At 39.9% G+C, this 22122-nt stretch overlaps 1 long non-coding RNA gene across 2 annotated transcripts in view; it reads right to left on the minus strand.

Annotated features, from left to right (window-relative positions):
- The window catches only part of LOC120567002, a 231801-nt gene that overhangs the window by 11801 nt on the left and 197878 nt on the right, over positions 1–22122 (minus strand). For both annotated transcript variants that reach the window (XR_005640504.1, XR_005640503.1), the window contains one exon: positions 4205–4386. This is a non-coding gene — a long non-coding RNA (uncharacterized LOC120567002). The remainder of the gene's footprint in view (positions 1–4204; positions 4387–22122) is intronic.

The following is a 22122-nucleotide window of genomic DNA, read 5'->3' on the forward strand; positions in this document are numbered from 1 at the left end:
GTAATATACAGCTTTTGCTGATATAAATGATATGTATGCACCAATTTGGTTGTGAGTTTATTTTATTTATTTGAAATGTAGATTATATGCAGCTGGAGCTGTTAGAGATCAAATAAAAGCTTGATCAGCTATCTAAAATGCCAGTGGGAAAGATAGTGGTGGAAAGTAAATACGTATATTTACTCAAGTGCTGAATAAAATATATGATCAATTAATAAAATATGATGCATTGTTACAGATTAAAGGCCATGCACACAGGTGATGGCAGTTATTGTGGCTGCTTATACCTGCTCAGGATCAAGTTGTGCACAGCTATGCTAGGAGTGAAGTCACCAAACTCCATGTTCTAGCAAAAATGATACTAACTGGTCACAAGCTAGTGTAACATCTCTGAAACCTCTGCAATCACTTTACAAACAAACTGTTAAAATCCTGGACAAAAAAACAAGCATTTCTCATCATTGTCCAATATTACAAAAATACAGATTACTTAACTGGGAAAATATGGTTAAATATTCAAAACTATGTCTTGTCTATAAAATTATTCACGGTTTATGATCCCCTCCTCTCCATCAGTTTGTCAACATCAGAACAGCTGATCACAGCAGAACCAGAGGTGCAGCGAGGGAAGATTGTATCATTCCATTTAGGAAAAGTGTATTTGGCCATACTTCTTTCTCTGTTCGAGCTGCTACAGAGTGGAACCTTACCCCCATAACCATCAGAAATCTAAACACTTACAGTACATTCAAGATCCGGTTAAAGAAATGGCTCATTGATAATCAGAACTGTCAACATTACCATTAACTCCTTGACCTGCTCACGCTGCCCCCTGTTGGCTTTTTGACCCTGTTTGTGTATATGTGTTCGTGTCTTTGTCTAATGTTTGCCTGATTGTGGTCTGTTTTGCTCCTATTGTACATTTTTGCCTTAATAGTACCTTTTATCAAATGTATTTTAAATGTTATATTGTTATGTAAATGTGTAATTTTACAATCTTTTAGGGTGACTTTTTTACCATCTGTCTAGAGACTGCAGATGAAAAATAGCCTTCTGGCTAACTCTGGCATATTGACAGAAATGTTTATTAATATGCACTGTCTTTGTAATAAAATAAATAAATAAATAAAAAAACCGAAGGGAGAGTGAGAGAGGTGTGAATGTCTGTGGCGGCCTACACAGTCCTATAAAAATATCTCATTAGGCAAAAGCAGTGGAAATACATCTGGGTTTAGATAATGGGCATGCAGGATCTTTGAACTACCCAACAGTTTATAAAATAGTTCAAATTAGCTTCACCTCAACCAGCTACATTTGAACTCATTTAGATCCACTGTTTGAGTGCACATGAGATAACTGTTACTTCTGCACAAAGTCCTTAAATATATAATCTTTTGGGACTTCGGGGACTCCGTAATTTAACACTAAAAGGGTTCATTTGGCATAATGAGTACTTGCACTTTAAATCTTTAAGTATATTTTGCTGATCATACTTCTTTACTTTGACTTAAGTAGAATTTTAATGCAGTACTTTTACTTGGCAGAGAATACTTTCCCATTGAGTGATATTGCTACCTTTACTTAAAGGGGACATATTAAAAACCCACAAACTGTGAATTAAGACAACCCAGTCAGTTTTTTTGTGGGCTGCCTAGCTCAGAAAACATGGGATTCAACAAGCCATTCAGATTGTCACATGCATGCTCATAAGAATACATGCCGCCACCCGTCTGAGTATCTCCACAACAGGCTTGAGAACTACCTTTGCAATGGTGCGTCATGTGTTTCGTATTCTCGCATTGCCAGACCTTCCTCCACAGCGCTGCGGGGGAAGGTCTGGCTAGTCCACACAGCAACCCGGGATGGGAAAAAACGAGTTTGGGTTTATTGGCATTTCATTAAACCAATCACAATCGTCATGGGCGGTGCTAAGCACCGAGTGTAGCCATGGTGCCGCTGCAAAATAGCCTCGGGAAGGAACTTGTTTTGGGGGAACGTGTACGTTCAAAAGTTGTTTTAGTCGTGCAACAGAAACCTCTGATTGGACAGATAGTCTAGCTAGCTGTCTGGATTTACCCTGCAGAGATCTGAGGAGCAGTTAAAGATACACACATTTTCATATCAGTTCCTAAAAAACTGAAGACATCATTTTACTCTAACTTTTCATACAGGGAAACATATAAAATAGAAGAGGCTGCCAACAGTAAGTGGTACCTACCAAGCCTCAACACAGGACCTTCATATTGTGGTAATGCACAGCTCATAAAGTCAGCTAAAGTAATGCTCATCTTCTTAGCAAAGGTTCAGGAACTTCCATATTTATGTTAGGCATGTGCATAGGAAAATAAACATTAGTTACACTTGATAAATTATGGGTAAATTATGAGTGCGTGCAAAATGTAAGATAGTAATAGCTAGATGATGATGGTGTATGATATCTGCCTCACTCACTGTTTGGAGTGCTCCTCCTCTGTAAATCTTCTTTCTTATCTTTTTATCCTGCTAGTACCTCAGGAGTAGAAAAAAAGGGAGCAATATACCCGGATGTAGAAGTCTGCATATGGTACATTACATACTGTTCAAAAACCCAAACATTTCTTCACCAAAAGTGTTAAATGTGTCTTAATGTGCACAGACCAAAGTTCTTTCTACACACACACACACACACACACACACACACACACACACACACACACACACACACACACACACACACACACACACACACACACACACACACACACACACACACACACACGCCATCCACATACAAACACACGCCATCCACATACAAGTAATGTTTTGGCATCCAAATAATGCATTTATGCAAATAACATGTATTAATCACAGTTGTTCCAATACATAGATCAACAGTTTAAATTAACACTGTTGAAAAATATCAACAGTGTACTGAAGCCTCCCATCCACCATTAGTCATAGATAATTGCAGCCTGCATCAAATTAGAGGGGATGCAAATGCTTCCACGGTGCCAAGAAAGTCTCAAATGTGGATGCTTTTAGTTTATTTGTTTTTACGAGATAGAACACTGTCCCCTGAAAAGTGTGTAATTTGTTGAATTATGGCAACAGGAAGCTCTGTCCAATTTCGTTAGATGTGCCTCTGACATGTGAAAAATATCTGGCCCGAGAAGTTTGATTAAAAATTGATCTTTGACTGCATGTAGCCAAAGATGCCTTTGTACATTACCCAAGGTGTTTTTCAGCTAAATGAAACTATGTTCTGGAACAATGACTGTGTGCTCAAAGGATTTCTACCTCTTCACTGCAGACCCCCAGCGACCTGCGGCACTCAACATATCTTATTCCCAGTGTCGGTCATCGCGTCCAGATTCACATGTACGATGGCAAATCTGTTCACCTCAGGGAGAGTTGCCTCAGGGAAAATTGCCTCAGGGGGAAGTGCACACAGTTGTTGTTCCTGTCGATCTCTACTATGCAAGATTTAAAGCTGCTTTACCTTGTTTACAGCACTGTCAGAAAATACAGCCGCTGCACTGTCTCCCCTCTGAACATATTTGTGAAAAGGGGCCGAACAACATTTGTGTTAATTAAAACCGGCAATGCGTTGTGATGATGCACGCATGCACGTTTGAGTGAACAGATGCCAACACTGGATAGCTCCAGTGAAATGAGCCTTTTGTGTTGTTTGCCTTTGAGCAATTAAGTGTCAATTGTTTGTTCCTCTCCTTTCTAGGGGAGACGCAAGCAGATGTACAGTAGAAGATGAATTGTTTCAGACTGGCGGGAAACTCTCAAAAGGCTTCGGTGACGAATGATTACATGGGTCAGTGAGGCTGTCGCAGGACTGTTGTGACATTTCATTATTGATAAATAAGAGTAACAACCTGGGTATTATCCTAACCTCTATTAACTATTCATGGAGTTAGCGCACATCTTTGTAGCCGGATGAAAGAAGCAGAAGAGCGGTCAGACTGTGCGAGGGTGTGTGTGTTTCCTCTGGACGCAGTGATCACATGCTCTGCCAGCATGCCTCGCTCACATATTGTCTTGGCTTTGAAGGCGAGCTGTCATGCATGTTTGATCACAGGCAAAAACAGACACTCAGAAGTCACACACTCTTGGCAGATGAGAGCTATGCATTTTCTCGAGCAGAGAATTACATTTCCGCCTTCTGAAAAAGTTGACCCTTTGCCATTTCATATTTGCTAATGACCAAACACACCTCCAGAAACAGGCCGAGAATAGAAGGGCTCCTCCTGAACATCTGTTCCCTCCGTCTCTCCGAGGCTCCCCAGGAGATCTCAAAGACTAGATCCCTTCCTCCTTTCCGACCGTCTTCCCATCTATTTACTTTAAGGGTGCACTGAAGGAGCAGGTTGTCCTGGTAACAAGTGTGGGGAAATTCTGAAATGACACACACAAACACTTTACTGTGTACAACTATGCCAACTAACGTACGTCACAGCCGGGGTCGAATCTGTCCGGAAGTGAATCATCACGCCGTCGTGATCGTAGAGTGTGCTCCCAAATTGCCATAAATTAATGAGCTGTCTGGAAATCCAACAAACATAGATATTGTGAACAGGATACGGTGAGCTTAGCTTCTTGAAATCGAAACTTAGCTGTCTAAAGCTCTACACCAGCACATGAAGGCAACACGTCGACACATTTACATAATACAGATGATGGGGAAAAAAACATACATACACACTGGTACAGTACACACTCTGCTGCAAAGCTCTCCACATTGACGAACCATTTCCTGTAACATCATATTTGACTTATTTATATGACATCTATATTTATTCATTTTCTCCATGGCAACAAAACAAGTAACCAGAGCCAGCAGATACAGCAACTTCTGTAAATTATAGGATAACTGTACACTTCTGGGGTTGACTACCTCTAGCAGACACACTCTACATGGTTATAATTTTAACATTTTGGGGCTCCCTGCACACTGCCTGCGTGGCGTGAGCGTGGCGTTTTATATGTCTTTGCACACCAGAAACGTGTCTGACGCGGCACTGCTGCTAGCCTTGGAAATTTACTGCACTCAAGCAGTAGTATACTTGATTTGAAAATCGCTAATTATTTATTATTATTTTTTTAAATGACATTTTTATCTGCATTTATGTGAAAACCTAGAGACTTTCAAACATCAAAATGTCATTTATTAAATGTATTTGTGTCAAAATGACATATAAACATCTTCTCGTATTCTATTTTGCCTGGAAACGCTTCCACTACGCAGCCAGTGTACAGGAGCCCTTATAATCAGGCTATCTGGCAGTTATACAGCAGCCGTATCCAGAAAAACACAATAAATAATAACTGAATATTCAGACAGACAGTCTGGCTGTAGCTTATTAACTTTCTGGTTTCTGTGATTTCAGCCTAATGAAATGTCAGACTCCTACAAACCTATTTAAAAATGAACAAGAACATAAGCATCAGCCAAAGAAGGTGTGCTCTATTGAATAGAATTTTCATCCTCCACATTGTGAGCTTGGAATTAGGTCTGAGATACTGAGTATCAAACATTTGACTTCCTAGCTGACAAAACCATTATGTAGCAAAACCTATATCTATGGTTGAAATCATGGTGCAGGGGATGTTTAAATTATTTCATCAAAAGTTCCAGGACGATTGATGAAAATTAGATTTTTTTAAAGGCTCTAGAGTCCAGACCGATATTATTCACGTTTGGTCTATAAAGTTATACTTGACCATTTTAAAATGGGAACTGGAAGAGCATGATTTAAATAGTAGAACTGAACTTTTGAGACTATGGATTTGTCCCTTACTCCCGTTTGTGTTTCATTCCCTTTCTGCAACAAATGCTCTCTGTCAATTTATTAGGACCTGCTTGATTTGACCTAATAATGCAAACAGATGCAGTTGAGTAGGATGCTTCCACCAGCAAGTGGTAAATACTAAGCATATGGACACATGTGATTTATAATACAGGAGTGATTTAAAATGTATATATGGACATTTTTATACTGTATTTTGGAAATTAGGTCACTATTGGACTTTGTTTTAGCTGCTGCAAATCTAAACTAACAACAAACTGAGAGCCACTTTCCAAGCCTAAAAGCAGGGAGTGTTAAGTAGTCCTAACACTGTTTTTCCTTCTAAAATACACTGGAAGACAATGCAGGGAGTAATACCTTGACTGTGACTGATGATGTGTAGCTCAGCAGCCTTGCTGAATTTGAACCAGTGGCTAACGTGCAGTCGCTGAACCATTCAGACATGTAAATAGTTGCACTATTCTAGGTGGAGGGAAAACGAAGGCGAGCATAATTTGCTCAACTGCATTTCTAGGCAGCATTGTTCTAAATATAGTGGTGTTTCTTGGCTACAGAAACAGCAGGATTGCACAAGGCTTTCAATGTGCCGATTGAAATTCAGGTATGGAACAAAAATGACTTGCTGATTTCTGACTGAAGAATTTACATTTGCTGTCAAAAGCCCGAGGCAGAAGGTAATACGAGCCAACTAGGAAATAGGTTTGTATTGAACTCCGAACTATAAGATTCTTAACATAAGGCTTTTTTTGCTACAATGAAAAACAAAACACATACGTACAGTATGTAATTTCATGCTCACAAAGTCTTTTCTTTGTGGCATGAAATCAAAGAAACCCTTTTCAGACACTGCTATGCCACTCGATGTTTTGCATGTGTTAAACTAGATTTAACAGCATATTTCTTCTAGTGGTGCATTGCTGCTCGGCAAACTCAGATGAACAGTGGAGTGTAATGTAATGTTGCCTGACGGACAGCAGTAATGGATAATAAATCCCAGGTTCAGGTGCTGTTTGATCATAAATCACACTCAGACTGTTGGCCAAAGTCAAATCCATCAGGCGGCAGTGCAACAGGGAGCACTGGGCTGAAGATGTGTGAATAAAGCACATTTTGCTTAATGGATTGTCTCAGTATTACAACAGAATATTAGACAAACATAACTTCCAAAGATATTTTGTCTTTATTAGGAAAAACATCATTGGTTCATTGGTAGCTAGGGCTAAAATAGGTCAAGAAATCTGCAAGTAAACATGAGCAGGATATTGAATACTTTCATGGAAAGACTTTCACTACATAAAAATATATCCCTCTGCTGTAATTTAAATCTTTTTCATATATTTTTCATAGCCGTCCAGATTCATGAGCCGGCGGGGGGGTCCAGTTAATCAGAATCTATCATCTTCTCTGTGGCAGAAACCCAAGCAGTGGGAAGCAGTTGAAAGGTTCGCTAATATGATGTTTTGCTACTTGTTTCTTTTACTGCAAGGTCATCATAAAGATAAAAATAATCCCCTGTGACAAATTTGTTTTCAAAAGGTTTCACTCTCCTTCTCTATCATCTCTGAGAAATACTGCCCGATAGTGCTGACTCCAATAGAATGCTTTGATCGGGGCCTGATGTATTACCCTGTCTTTCCTGTAATTCAAATGCCTCCACCACTTGTTTTGGGGAAGAACATGAGAGTGTGAAATGCTCCTTTGGGAATCCTACTACAGGGCTTCTTTATTCCCGGACACATGTTGAGGCATGTCAAATTCCTAATCTGATGAAAACACTTGCCAATGAATTGTGCAAATACAGTATACGCAGCCCACTGGTTGGAGGGACCATTTATCAATGCAGCTTGATGTTGCAGGCAGCAATTTGCTTGTCCTGGCCAGGGTTCAAAATGAGATGAGAATCCTGCAGTTGATGCTTCAAGTACTGTTGATCAATTTGTCCAGAATGTGATTGCAGTCAACATGTAAGATATGGGACAGCAGAAATTATCCACTCACCGAGATATAATGACTTGCTGAACTATGGGGCTTTGTGTTCAGGCCCTAATGGCGCTTCTGAACAATCCTTACATTTTCTTTGCTTAGTCTCCCAGTCTCCATAAATTTGAACAGCACAAACTACAGTATATAAAGTAGACCTTTGTTGCTTATCATTATTATACCAGAACCAGTCACACAACGGCCAATTATGCTGTATGTCACTTAGAAACACTGCCTTATGTAATAAGCAACAGTTGAGATAGCAGGCTAAACCTGATTTATACATTATGTGCGCATTAACAAGCTGTCAGCATACCTAACGTGGACTATATATTCAGAAAACACTAGAGAGTATTTCTATCTGTATGTGCGCTGTGTTTGTGACTGTTAAATGGCTTAGTTTAATAATATTTTTATACATGTGTGTGAATAGGACATTTTGGTGACCAATGGTAAATGATGAAAATAAAATACTCTAGTCAGAGCTGTAGTAAACAAAATAAATGGCTCTTGTGTTAGTCCCCCCTTTATATACTTCTTAATGAAAAAGAGGATGGATCTTAAAAGTTGCTCTAAAGCAAAAGTCAGGGACACGAGCCTCTGCTTTTTGTTGATCAATACAATTCCGAAGCCACTTATGGCTGGCTGACCAAGGTTGGCAAAGAATAAACCTTTGCATTGCAGTTATATTCAAACTAAAATGACAAACCTTAGCAAGCACTTAGTTTAATGTTCCTTTAATTTACCTGAGTCTATTATTGAATATGATCAGATTCAGTCATTCCAAGCAAAAAGGTCCATGTTCATACATCAGACAATGCTTGCTTTATAATTATTATACTATGAAGTAGGGTTGGGTACCGAAACGCGGTGCCAATAGGGCACCGGTTCCAACGTAAACGGTAGTAACAAGAGCGAAGAAGAACGAAAATTTCTTGCTGCATGGAACGCTACGTTACCGTTAGCTAGTAGCTGAATTAAACACAATGGTTTAAATGCTGACAGCTTACGTTAAGCGGTGTAAAGTATGACTGTAGCTGCCGTTGTCGGAAAAACAACACAGACGGTGCGTTTACTTGAAACTCGCCAGGCTTGTGGTGCATTTTAAGTTATTGTAAAATAACCTTTTCCCATCTGGTGGTTATTTTTGTCGTTTACCAACAATTTACTGGTGAAATAAGTCATTGTTATAAGTTATTGTTATAACATTTTTAATCAATCATTTAATTTTGACCATATGGCCTTAGCAATAAACAAGCCGTTCTTTAATGTCGCCAACTGTCGTTCTGTGCTCCTTTTTTTATATTTTATATTATATACATTATAAATATATGATATATATTTCGGTTCAGGCACCTTTTCAGGCACCGGCACCATTTCAAAAGTATTGATTTAGCACCGGTATCGGAAAAATCCCAAACGATACCCAACCCGACTATGAAGCTAATATTGTTTTTGAACGATTGTTAGCTTGAAATGTGGCTGATTCAGACCTCATCTTTTCTGCTTTTAGAGAATCTCATGTCCTGAATGAGATTCTCCTGATGAAATACTGGGTTATCCTTGTGTTCTTTTTTCCCAAATGCCTTGTTTTAATGTTTTAATAAAAAAAGAGAATAACGACCCACGTCACAGCATCACAGGTGGAAATCTTCTATTAGCTCAGAGATTATGTCAAGTGACAATCGCTGACGTTCATCATCTACTTTTTTCATTTTCTCGTTAACAGAATTATTCACCATTGTTTTTAAAGAGAATAAGGCGACAGATATTTTTGTTGTCAGCTGCCTATCAACCGCATTCTCCAAAGATCCTCTATACTAAAGCCAATGGTATGAAATGGTACACACTTCCTGTCTCCTAAAGGGGCTTGGCCTCATTTGAAAGTGTAGCGAAAGTTGTGTGGATGGATGAAAATTATATTCGTATAATGTATTAATTATTTCCTTTGCTAACGTTAGATATTTACATAGCTGAAAGACATATTTAGCACCACGGAGATTAGTTTTGTTTGGGGCGTTCACGAACGAACGAAGAGTTTGGTCCTGAGACAGAAACACGTCTGGAACGAAGTAAACTTTCTCCTGATGTGTCCGTCTGAAAAATGCCATTTTAGTGTCAGAATGTTCCAAGAGATATGTGGCTTATGAAAAATGGGTCCAATATTTTACTTTGGTGACTATGGGGCGAAAGGATTGCTCATAATCTGTGTTCAAATTCACTTCTCCCATTGGAATCAATACACTCAGGACCTGCCGCTAGTCTCCTAAAGAGGCGTGGCAGTGGCAAAGCCCACGTGACACAGATACAGGAAAATACTCCGATTTGAGGGGTTTCGGTTCTAAACCGTCTCTGGTTAAACCACTTAATCGCTAGGCATAGTGTGTACTTGACCTCCTATGTAAAAAAAAAAACTCACTACCATGTTTTATGTTGAAAATCCAGATCAGTTGATGTATGGGGGGTGTATTATCCACCATCCTTTTTTAATGTTGTTCCTTTTTGTTTGTCTTTTGTTTATCATATTTCTGTCCACTTTTAACACAGATTATTCTATGTATGGAACACTGGGGTCTGGTGGTCCAAGTAATGGCTTCAACAAATTGTTTGTGTTCTCAAAGAAAAGATAAAATGCATGTGCTTGCATGCAATATATATATATAAGGGCTGTCAAACGATAAATGTTTTTAATCGCAATTAATCGCTGAATTTCTATAGTTAATCGTGATTAATCGCATGTTTTATCACATGATTAAAATTCTATTATTTTGCATTTCAGAACTGTTTTTAAGTACATATTAACAATGGAAAGCAATTCTTACCAGTGTATCTTGATTGGGAATCAAATGAATGCAAAGAAAGTTACTTTATGAACTTGACTTTAAGATTTGTATTAGTTTATTTATTTACTGTAAACAAAAGAAGAAAAAAGAAAAAAAAGAAGGGTACTAAACGACAGTCAGGAACTAGTGAAATAGTGCTTTGCCTGAGCCCACTAGCATCAACCTGAGTCACGTTAACTGTACTATGCTTAGCTCGTAGGTGGTAGCTCAAGCTTGACGTGCTTTGGTGATATTTTAATTCGGCTTTACACAATGTGCCTATGGCTTTCGACGTGTGTGTGTGTGTGTGTGTGTGTGTGTGTGTGTGTGTGTGTATATATATATATATATTACCACATTTCCAATAGTACTAATAAACATGGCACCATAGTGATACAGTGCAGTCAAACAGCACAGTGAGGAAATGCAGTTGTACTGTACATATGTCGTACACACTTCTGTGTAGACAAGCTAAACCCACACTGAGTTTTGCTTAGGTAAGCTTGCCTCCACTTTAAACAACAAACAAAGAAACAAGAAAGCTACACTTGTATGGCCGGGAAACATTGATGTCTTGTAGAGTGATGACAGCATTGCCATGTAGACATATTGCAAAGGCAAGCTTTTTGAACAGGGCATTGCATGGAAGTAAATGGTTTTCAATCTTTCCTGACAAAATAGCTCTTTGAAATGAGCCTGCACCACGAGAAATGAAACATTGTACTTACATTTTGAGTGTATATGCACTTAGAAAAGAATACTTAAAAGCATAATAAAAGTCGTCCAGTATCATGGGACCTCTAAGAGAAGCTTTGGGTTCATGGCCTTTTTCACATTGGTCATATTGAGGGCAACACAGAAAAACCAGGTTGAGGAAAGTCAAAAGAAAAATGCTTATGAAACCACAAAAAGTGCCTACAAATCCATATTCTAATCAACTAAAAAACACCATATTTATTATTTACATTTTTGGCAGCTGACACTGTTATATAGGGTGACTTACGCTGAGTGAGCAGGTAGGCATTCAGGCATCCCGAGCACACTCGCCTACTGATGGATGCATAATGGCCGTTGCAAGAACTGAATGTATGACCTTTAAGTTACAAAGCGGTCTCTCTAACCACGCGGGCAGTCCACTACCACAACATCCATAAACCTTGGTTGAGGAATTTCTAGCTCAGTGAACAAGCAACCAAAAGTGCGTGGGATAGAAAGGTCAGCCAAGCATCAGCACGGCAAGACTTCCCCAGAACTTGTGGCGCTGTCAGTAATGTGTTTCAGTGGACCTGACAACATACTTACGCCGTACTTATCTCAGAGAACATCAGGACAAGAGGAGATAAGAGACCAGAGCTCTGTCCTCATTTTCCAGTTCATTTTTCATTTCCCCCCACCTCTCACTGCCTTTTTTACTCTCCTTTTCACCAGCGCTCTGTGGTGAATAGTTGAATTTCCCCTCCTCTAGCTATCATCCTCCATGAGTTGGCAGAATTTTTCACACAGCTTTTGGCCAGAGATCAGTGAAGCACCTTGGGCACAGAACAAAATATAGAACCGGGACGTGGAGACAGACACAACCTCCCGCAGCAATCTCCTCCCAAGCAATTTTGATAGCAGGGGTGGCAGTGTGGGTTATTCCCTCTGTAATACACTATGAGGCCCTAAGCTTGTTCCCTGCACAGTAGAGAGCACTCGCTTCCCCCTGCATGACTCTCTCTTGACAGTCAGACAAACAGACATCCAATCTCCAGTTTGGATGATTATGCTGCTATTGACCATGACCTTATCATTCATGTGTAATTTGTGTGAGAGAATTCAGACACTGTTTTATGGCGGCAAGAAAAGTCAGGCCTAGTTTCTATTTTTTTAGTGGACGCCACTTAAACTTTCTCAGTCTGCTGGTGATCATTTTGCCTTGACAAGAAACTATATAAAAGAAGAAAAGAAAAAACAGATCAATGTGGATATGGGGCTGGTTCCAAGAAGCTGGTTTACTGAATTATTTGGATAATTTTGCAGAGTATGGAACCCTCTCAAATCCGGAACATGGTCTGATGTTACTGAAGAAAGCTCTCCAGCTTAGACTTTAAACCAGAACAGGCCTCTGGGTGCACACTTAGCCTAACATTCAAGCTAGATTTTGGTTTGTTTTTATGGTCCATGAGTTATTTCATTGATCAGGCTGATAACAATGGCAGCCTTTTAGTGAAATATGAACTGCCAGCGAGAGAAGCTTAGCTTTCTCATTATTAAAAACCTTCTGCATCCATCTATGCCACTTTTGATTTCTGTGGTTAGGCCTAGTATTGACGGTTTATGTGCTTGAATCATGTTCATAAAGAGCTAACAGATGAAGTTGATGTGTTATTTTAGCTCTATCGTCAGCTGAATCCTGTCTCGATACTGTGTAGATATGAGAATGAAATGTCACACTAATGGGACAAAAGGGTTATAATTTACATAGGCACTTCTTCCATTGTCAACTAATGCAATTACTAATAACCTATGATACTTTTACAAAAAAAGTGGTGCTCTTCTGTAGCTGGCTCAGGCTCTAAGAAGGAATGAGTAACACAGAGGAATGTTATTGTTTCAAAAAAGAGGCTTTAAATTTGTACCGCTGAATGCAAATTAATGCCTTTGAAGTACAGGAATTGTAGAAAGTGAAAGATATCGTTTTTGTTTTTGCATGAATAAACCTGCAAGCGTCAAAAGTTGGCACAAAGAAAACCTAGATTAAATAAATTAGAAGGCTGTTTTGTTAGTGGCCAAAAACAACTACAACCACCACAACTACAACTCATCTTTTGAACTGTTTTAGACAAAAGTAAAAAGGAAGAGTCGGTAAGTAGTGTTAGTAGTCTTTTTTGCATTAAAGAGCATTTTTTTGTTATTGAAGAGGAACCTCTATCAGGGATGTGCAGGCAATTACACCAAATGCTCCCATGCATGAAATCCCAGCTGGTTGTTATTGATAAATTTCCAAACACCTCCAAAGACTTTTCAAATTACATCTCTCCCTTATTAAAACTTAAGTCATGCATTTCATCCCCCCTCCCTATGCTTTTTTTTCCAAGGGTATGTGCGAGCGTGTTCGTGTGATAGTGCAGGAGAAGCAGTAAAAATATGTTTGCGAGAGTGAGAGAGAGAGAGAGAGAGAGAGAGAGAGGGAGAGAGAGAGAGAGAAAAGAATAGATAAAGAGAGAGAGGGGGAAGAGAGAGAGTGTATGTAGGATTGGAGTGCTGGACATACGAACAGACAGCATCCATTTACCTCCTCCTGGAGTACCGATGGGCAGGGCTTCATTTTTAGTAGGGAAGCTGTAAGCTGAACATATTTTGAGTCTCTTCTGTATTCAAGCAGCATACCTCCACATTAACACAAGCTATTTCTCTTTACATGGCTGAATGAGAATCCCTTTAAAACCATCTGAAGGTCAAATGAATATACTCCAAGGGTATACAAAATCTCAAGTTCTCCTCCCTAAATAGTCCCTTGCTTCGCTGTCATCTCTCAAGAATAGATCTGCTTATTTGAAATGACATCTTAATTGCGCTAAGTGGAGATGAATGCATAAATGCAAATAAGAACAGTAGTTAAGTTAAGTTTTTTTTCCCCTCTGGTGCAAAACACCATTCAACATGTGAGGTGTATGCTTCGACCTTTTAAAACAACAAGGCACGTCTTTTGTGCTCAAAACATATCAAAAACACAATTCAATTAGCAGACAATTAGCCACAACACCCCCCCGTAATCACACAGCACATTTACTATAAAAGAGGTGACAAGATGCGTTAACTGGCCATTTCAACTCCTATTTCAATAAACCATTTATCTGCACTGTCAAGGGACACATTTGTCTTTCCTCACACCAAACACTGAAAACCTCTGGTTGCATGAGATTTGTGCTGCGGATTGTAAACAACCAACTGGCCATTCATGCAAAATTCCTGGTTTGGTTTGACAACCTCCACGGAGGAGTCAGACAGACCACCACATTTGCTGTCTCCACTCTTGAACCCATCCTGCCCTCCAACCTAAACCCAGGCAGATAAGAACATCCCGCCCATGAACACATTTAAATGTAAATGTAGCTCCATGCGAAGGCCTTCATGAATAAAGACACAGTTCTAACTGCGACAAGCCTTTATTACAGTGTAATTAATCATCTCATTGGGCTAGAGATTAACAGCGACGGAATATTAAATGCATTTTTGCACGCTCTGCAGAGATTAATTTTGTAAGCCTTAGAAAAATAATGAAAGGTGCAATATGATTAAAATAAATGACGCTGCATGTTGTTCGGCCCTCAAATATTTACAGGGCGTAAATATTTATCATCAAAGTGTTAAGAGACACAGAATACCAGCCATCAGGGTTACTTTAAAGAGGGACACATTTCACTCTGATGGATGTGAACTTTTTCCCCTGAAAGCATAATAATGACACATGCTTTGATGTCAGAGCACTCCGTAGATGCCTGGGAATGCTACATAAAACAGCAGCTCCTTTATAATGCTTCCAATATGTGTCACAAAGATGTACTGACAAGGCACTGCTGATAATAAATTATGTATTCCTCTCATGCACCCTCTGTCCAGGCCTTTGAGACGCAGACATAAACTTACAGCTATAAAGGAAAGGCACAGTAAGACCTCTCCCCCACCCTTGATAGCGTACAGGCCACTGGGGGCCAGGGCAGCACAAACAGCAGCAGAGATAGGTGGCACTAGTGCCATGCAGTGACGCAAGGAGGCAGGCTGCCACTTCTGACGGGTCTGTGGGCTGCAGAGGTGTATGCAAGGCTGGATTGGTATGCATCTGTCGTCTTGAGTCATGGTGGGGCACGGTGTCTATCCTTACAAAGCACAGGTGGGAAGAGTGAGTGTGCTAACAAAAAAGCAGGTTTCCTTTCATACTAATACACTCAGTCTGTCATCCACACAATATGTCACTCGCTCTTTTATTCTTTTTTGTGCTCCCCCTGATATTCTTGTTGTAAAGGGCGGCAGTGGGAAGTGCTGGTGATTGTCGAGTGAGATGTTAAAGGGAGCATATGTATCTGTTGTGTGGAACAACAAACTAACAAAATGAACATGATGGATAGTTTTTTTTTTAATCCTTAATTTGCTGGCTGAGTTCACTAAGAACATATTCTTATTCATGGTGACAACGCAGGGGATCAGTAGCAGAGAGAACAGGAGCAACACACGGCCGCATAGCTGGAAGCAATAATGGATTTCTTAGAAGCTAAACACCTGTGGCTCTAATCACAGAACTGGATTTTTAGCTTTTGATAGCGACGGCAAGGACAAATGATTATTTATATCACAGTATTGCTATTTTACTGTACATAGTATTGCAGCCACCAACAGCCAGTAGCACTACTGCAAACAGCGCTCTTGGCGTTTGCACATGTCTTTAACTGCCTCTGCTGCTGGCTGCTTTGAGGCGATATTTTTTATATTAGAGAGCTGCTCTGATTCATGTTTGACCTCCCTGCCACACCAGCCCTTTTGAATGCAATGCCGACGGAATAACAAATGCTCTTGTTGGTATAAAAATGGAGGAATTTCATGACCGTGAGGATTAGAAAGTAAATTCATAAAACGTAGATGTAATGTAAAAAGCATGAATAAAGGCTACTACCGCATTGACAGATAATTCCTCCACATCGGCTGAGGTGAAAGGGAAATTGGAATACTGAATTTCTTCTCTGTGAACACACAGCTGATTTGCCTGGCTCACAGTGTTTGATATTTATTTTTATACTCAATGGTTTGTGCCTGTGGTCAGGAATATTTCAGAGTTTAGTAATTCACTGAATATTCACTGTATCTCAGGCATGAATCTATCAACGTAAATGGGATTAAATATTTCACAATATTTATTCTTCTTGAAGGTCATTTCTGACATTTACTGGTCAACAACATGATGTCATCAAATAATGACAGGAACAATATGTTTCACCTTGCTTCCATCCTGCCCAAAATGCATGCAATGTATAAAATCTATATTAAATGCCATGACTCGTAAGCGACTGCTTGTCTCTAACAAAAGCAGACACCAGATTGCATGTCTCATCAATGGTGCACTCCATTTAACATGAGCTGACAGACAGATTGCAATTTGTTTTACACACACCCTTTATGACAGCGTCCTTTACCATCCAGCAAACATAATATCATGTAGGTACTTAGAGCAGAGTTTTTGTTGAATACATTTTCCCTCTTAACCTTGAGACAAGGTGCCATATAGTACTCCGTTTCCCCCACAAAAATTACATCTCAGTGTGTCCTTGAATCTATGATTAAAGTTACAGCTGTTGACGTTGTGTTGTTTAATTTGCTTGAAAATAATTACATAGCACCACTTGTGATTCCATCACCTGTTAAATTCAAAGGACACAAGTGCAAGCAATGGCTGTTGTAATGCAAGCTGTTGTGTACATGATTGCTCCACTAGCTGCTTTTATTATAAGGTCTCTGTAGCCCCGTGGCACCACCCACCGACCCCACCATCCCCTCCTGCTCTACTGTTGATTCATGTGAAGGGGGTGACATCTTAAGGCATATACCTGCTGGGTGCTGCTCCTTGCATCCAACATTTCCCCTTCTATATGTATATATACACACACAATCTTATGTTGTCACGTTACATCAAACTGCATGATTTCAGACTCACAGTCCTGCTGTGCATGGGCTCTGGTGTACAACTTATCCATATCCCTTTGCAAAAGCACTGGGTCGGGTTGTCAGATCACATAACAGTAGGCATATGCAGTCATACATTACACAAGGGGGCTACAGCATCTTTGATTTCTACAGCTGCTCTTGTCTCACAAGGAGCCCTTCCTGCTCTATAGGCACGTGTGACCTGCCACCGGTGACATCAGGGGCAACTGCAGTCATCCATGAACTGGTAACTTTGTTTTCAATTATTCTCTCTGATCCCAACATAGGGCTTTTCACCTGAGACATCTGACATCAAGGTTTCACTGAAAATAATTGTTATTTAAAGACTTGTAGTTGTTATAAGTGCTGTTGGTATTTTGAAAAAAATAATAAAGTCAACATACTGTACACAACATCTAACCTTCTTGCTAATCATAGGCTGTATGTCTCCTTAGTAATGAGACACCTGTGATACAATTGCTTTTTTAAACTCTTAACGCTGCACTAATTCATATTTGTATGTTAACAAAATGAGTCAGTCTTACCGCTCTCATCAACCTCCATTCCAGCAGCAGGTACAGTTTTCTGGTGAACAAAGTAGACCAAAAATGCAATCACTTACAATAAATAAGACAAGATACCTTAAAGATACCTTTGAAGGTTGGGATGAGACTTTCCTTGACTGTAAATGGAAGATGCTTCACTTTTGAACTTTGAGATTGTGCCACAAAGGCAACAGTGAATACCTTGTTCTGCTTATTGTAGATTCAGTGATGCCCCTGGGACACTGGCCTTCTCTGAACCAGCTTCCATCTGAAAAATCCCAGGGGAAGCCTTGTGGGATGATAAAAGAAACGCTAACCTAAAGCAGATGGATGTCCCAATCAGCTTCCGCTCTGGGAATTGTTAGATAGCTCTTCCCTGCATTAAATAACATATGAATGGATCAAGAACATCCCAGAATGGCCTGGATTGTTAAGATTTGCTTTGATGTTGAGTTACGAACGTGTGTAGGGGCACAAAGCTTAAACAACTAGTTATCCTGCTCTTTTCCCCTTGCATGCAGGGGGGAGACCTCAGCTTCAATGTGCCTAACAATAACCTCAGTAGCGCATGTTTCTGATTCAGTGAACCATACACGGCTAACGAAATATATGGAAATCGAATCTGAATGGAATTCTTAAGAGAACCTTTAATATCATAGCCAAAGGTCAGATACCGAGATGCTGAATGGGACAAGTAGTGCACTCTCGGTTTGTGAGAAATGTAAAATCTCATCTTTTATCTCGAGTGAAGCTGTGACTGTAGTCTGGCTGAAATCTCTCCCTTTTCTGTTCTGTTCTGGCCTTCTTGAGATAAAGACTATAAAGTCAATCTGCCCACTGATGATCACTGACTCTAAGCCACTTTTATCCTCACTCAAGTGACCAGGAATCTAAACCAGAAGTCCATTCTTCCAACCTTCCAAACGAGAGAACGTACACCACTAAGCTAAAAGCTTAACCTGTAGCTCAAGTGGCGCCTTTGAGCTTAACTCTGCAAAGCTGACATATTCACGTTAAAGAAAAAGCTGCAGCGGAAAGGAAGAAAATCACAGAAATCTTCATATTTGATATGATAATGAAATGTTTCGGAACACAAAGCAATACGCTGAAAGCTGTACTGTTACCATATTAAGCTCAACCACACGATGCGTTATGTGATTGCCTTGATTCGACCATGTGCTTGTTGGGGACCTGAGAGCAGGGTCCAACATGCACACCCGCCATGCGCCAAATGCAGGTAGATTTCCATTTGGCGAGTAAATGTCCGAAGGCTATCCGCCACAATGACGGATAAAGGTTTGTACCAAAATAGTCATGTCATAAAAAACACTTACGGGGCGCCATGCTTCTGTCCTCTGTGTTGGAGTTTGACACACACACACACACACACACACACACACACACACACACACACACACACACACACACACACAGAGCATGACAACAAACCTGCACACCTTCCGCTACCCCATTACCAAATCTAGAGAGAGCTTATGTAGTTATGGAGCATCTTCAGCATCTGCCTTATCCCTTAAAATGTGTAAAATTGAGTGCATTAGTCCCTCATTTGTGCCACCAGCTATCAGACAGCGCTGGGCTCTGTGCCTGGCTGCTGAAACAGGACATCTGCTCTGTCTATATGGACTGTCTTGGACTTCCTTCACATTCCTGTGATTTGATCTTTGCAGAATATGCTTGCAGTGTTTGTATCAATATGTATACTACGCAATAATAAATATTTAAAGGTGCTGTAGGTAGGATTGTGAAGATCCAGGATTTAGCCAAAGAATTTGAACATCAACAACTTCTCAGTCCCCCTTTCTGCTAAAGCCCAAAACGGTCTCCTAAGCCCCTCCCCCCATGAGGGGGAATGAATGCGTGTGCCTGAGCAGTGATTGACACGCAGTTAGACACCCAGCCTTAGCCTGATTGGTGAAAATGAACAGAGAGCTGTGGATTTTTGCAAATCGCACTACAGGTGTCAGAGGAGCCAGATTTTTTTTTTAAATTACCTGCTTCATGTAGTTCTACTTCAACATAGGGTCGTTTCAGCAAATATGACAGAAAGATAGTTTTATAAGTCTTACCTCCTGCACCTTTAAAGACTGTAGAGAGAAATATTTTATGGTCAAATCAATTATAAAGTGTTTTTTAGAAGTTGTTTGACTTGAGACATTTTGACAGACACATTTTATTTTGGCCTCCGATCAAGTTACAGACGGAATAAACATGAATATGACAGCTGATATGACATGCCACCGGCAAAATTTGTCATTTTAACCAGTCTTTTAGCGTTGGCTAAAGATGAGGAGCTGCTAGCTAAATGCTAATCTGCTTTTTATTTTAAGAGAGGCGAGATACCAGCTTCATTACTGTTGTATTTTAGCAAATCCGTGCATTTTGTCAACCCTGGTGTCAGAGCAGATGAGTTAGTGCAACTAAATTTTTCACATTCACGCATTCCAATTCTCCCTTCAAGGATGAGCCTCTGGAGAATATGGAGCCATGCAGCTGTAGACGACTGAGGATAAGGGAGAAATTGACAAATCACACTTCAAACACGCTCTTTGGAAAATGTAAGCAACGCTTTGCCAGTTCTTATCCAAACACACACCTCCTTCTCTTTATTCCTGTCAGATCTCTAATCTATACTAGCCAATGATGGCAAAATTCTTTTAAAGCGCCCATATTATGCTCATTTTCAGGTTCATAACTGTATTTTAAGGTTGTACCAGAATAGGTTTACATGGTTTAATTTTCAAAAAACACCATATTTTTGTTGTACTGCACAGCTCTCTCTCACTGCTGCAGATCCTCTTTTCACCTGGTTTCTGTTTTAGCTACAGAGTGAGACCTCTTTTCATCTTCTTCTTCTGTACTATCTTTGATTGCACTTGCACATGCTCAGTAGCTCAGATGTAGAGCATGTCAGCTAGCTAACTCTAGAGACAGTAAAAGAAAACCTGTTTCTCCAACTTTGGTCAGTTACAAGGCAGGATTAGCTGGGAGACTTCTAAATGAGGGCACACATGTAAGTAGTTCTTTTGTAGATTATGGTGAACTTGTGTGTGTTGTAGCAGTGCTTTGCTATTGAGAACGACGTAGCATGCTAGCGTTAGCATTAGCGTTAGCATGCTAACGAGCTAACGGTTGTGGTTAGCCAGCTCATTTCGGATCTTGACGTCACGAATTCGAACCGATTTCAACCAGCTCACTAGGAGACTGAAGGCAGGACACATTCAGAAACCGTATCTCACTCAAAACAGCATGGATGGATTTTTTTCAAAGTTTGTATGTGTGTGGATGCACCAGAGACACAAAAGAACACCCCAAATCCCAGAAAAAGTGATTTTTTCATAATATGGGCACTTAAAAAAAAAAAAGTTAAACACATAAGTGAATGAAATATCAGATAGACTCGTAAAAATTTCCGAGTCTATCTATTCTACCTTTTGGTAGAAAGAAGCCACAAAAACAACAACCGTTGAGTGTCGTCTTCAGTTGAGAGTTCAATGAACTACCTGAATGCTTGGATACGGTAACTTTTTATAGGACCATTTATATGAGTTTCATTGAAGGAGATATTTCAGTATTCATTTTATAAGATAGAATCAATCATAAACTGTAAACACAAAACCTAACTTGAGCTCAACTTTATTCTAACAATGTGGGAGAGCAGCACAGGTGCCTCGAAAAGGTTTGGAAATCTATTACCAGACAATAATGAACCACTCTTACAGCTCTCAGAAACACAGCTTTACATATCAAATTCATCCACAGAAGAGTTAAAACAATGTATGCCATGCAAATGCAATTTAATTTGCACTACATAGACAGCATACAGTATGTGCCAAAAGCTGAAAAGAACTGGAGTTATGAGAGATGAACTAATATATGAGTTGGTATTAGGTGTTATTCCGAGTTCTGACAATTTCCTCAGGTACAGTATATGTGGGCTCGGTGAGTGTTAATGCAGTCACAGGAAAAGAGAAAATAAAATCACAGCCAGAGCTCCTGCAGGTGCGTAGGTTTGGCGCTGACCGAATTTTGAGTCAGCCGAGGTGTTCTTGACACGGTGCAAGCTTGAAAGCTGCAGGAGTAATTTTATTTATTTTTCTGTCTGTTGTGTATGCTCTGATCTCCTGTTTTTCTCCTCCGAGAACAGTTGGCTGGTCAAAATAGTGCTTTATAGTAGTGGTGGAAAGGGCCAGTGATCCTTGGCATGAAGCCAAAGTACAGTATAATCCTTTTTTAGCAGATCAAATTTGTAAATTAGTAACTATCATTTATGTATCTGGCTTA

Source organism: Perca fluviatilis, chromosome 10 (assembly GCF_010015445.1).
Source record: "Perca fluviatilis chromosome 10, GENO_Pfluv_1.0, whole genome shotgun sequence".
NCBI lineage: Eukaryota > Metazoa > Chordata > Actinopteri > Perciformes > Percidae > Perca > Perca fluviatilis.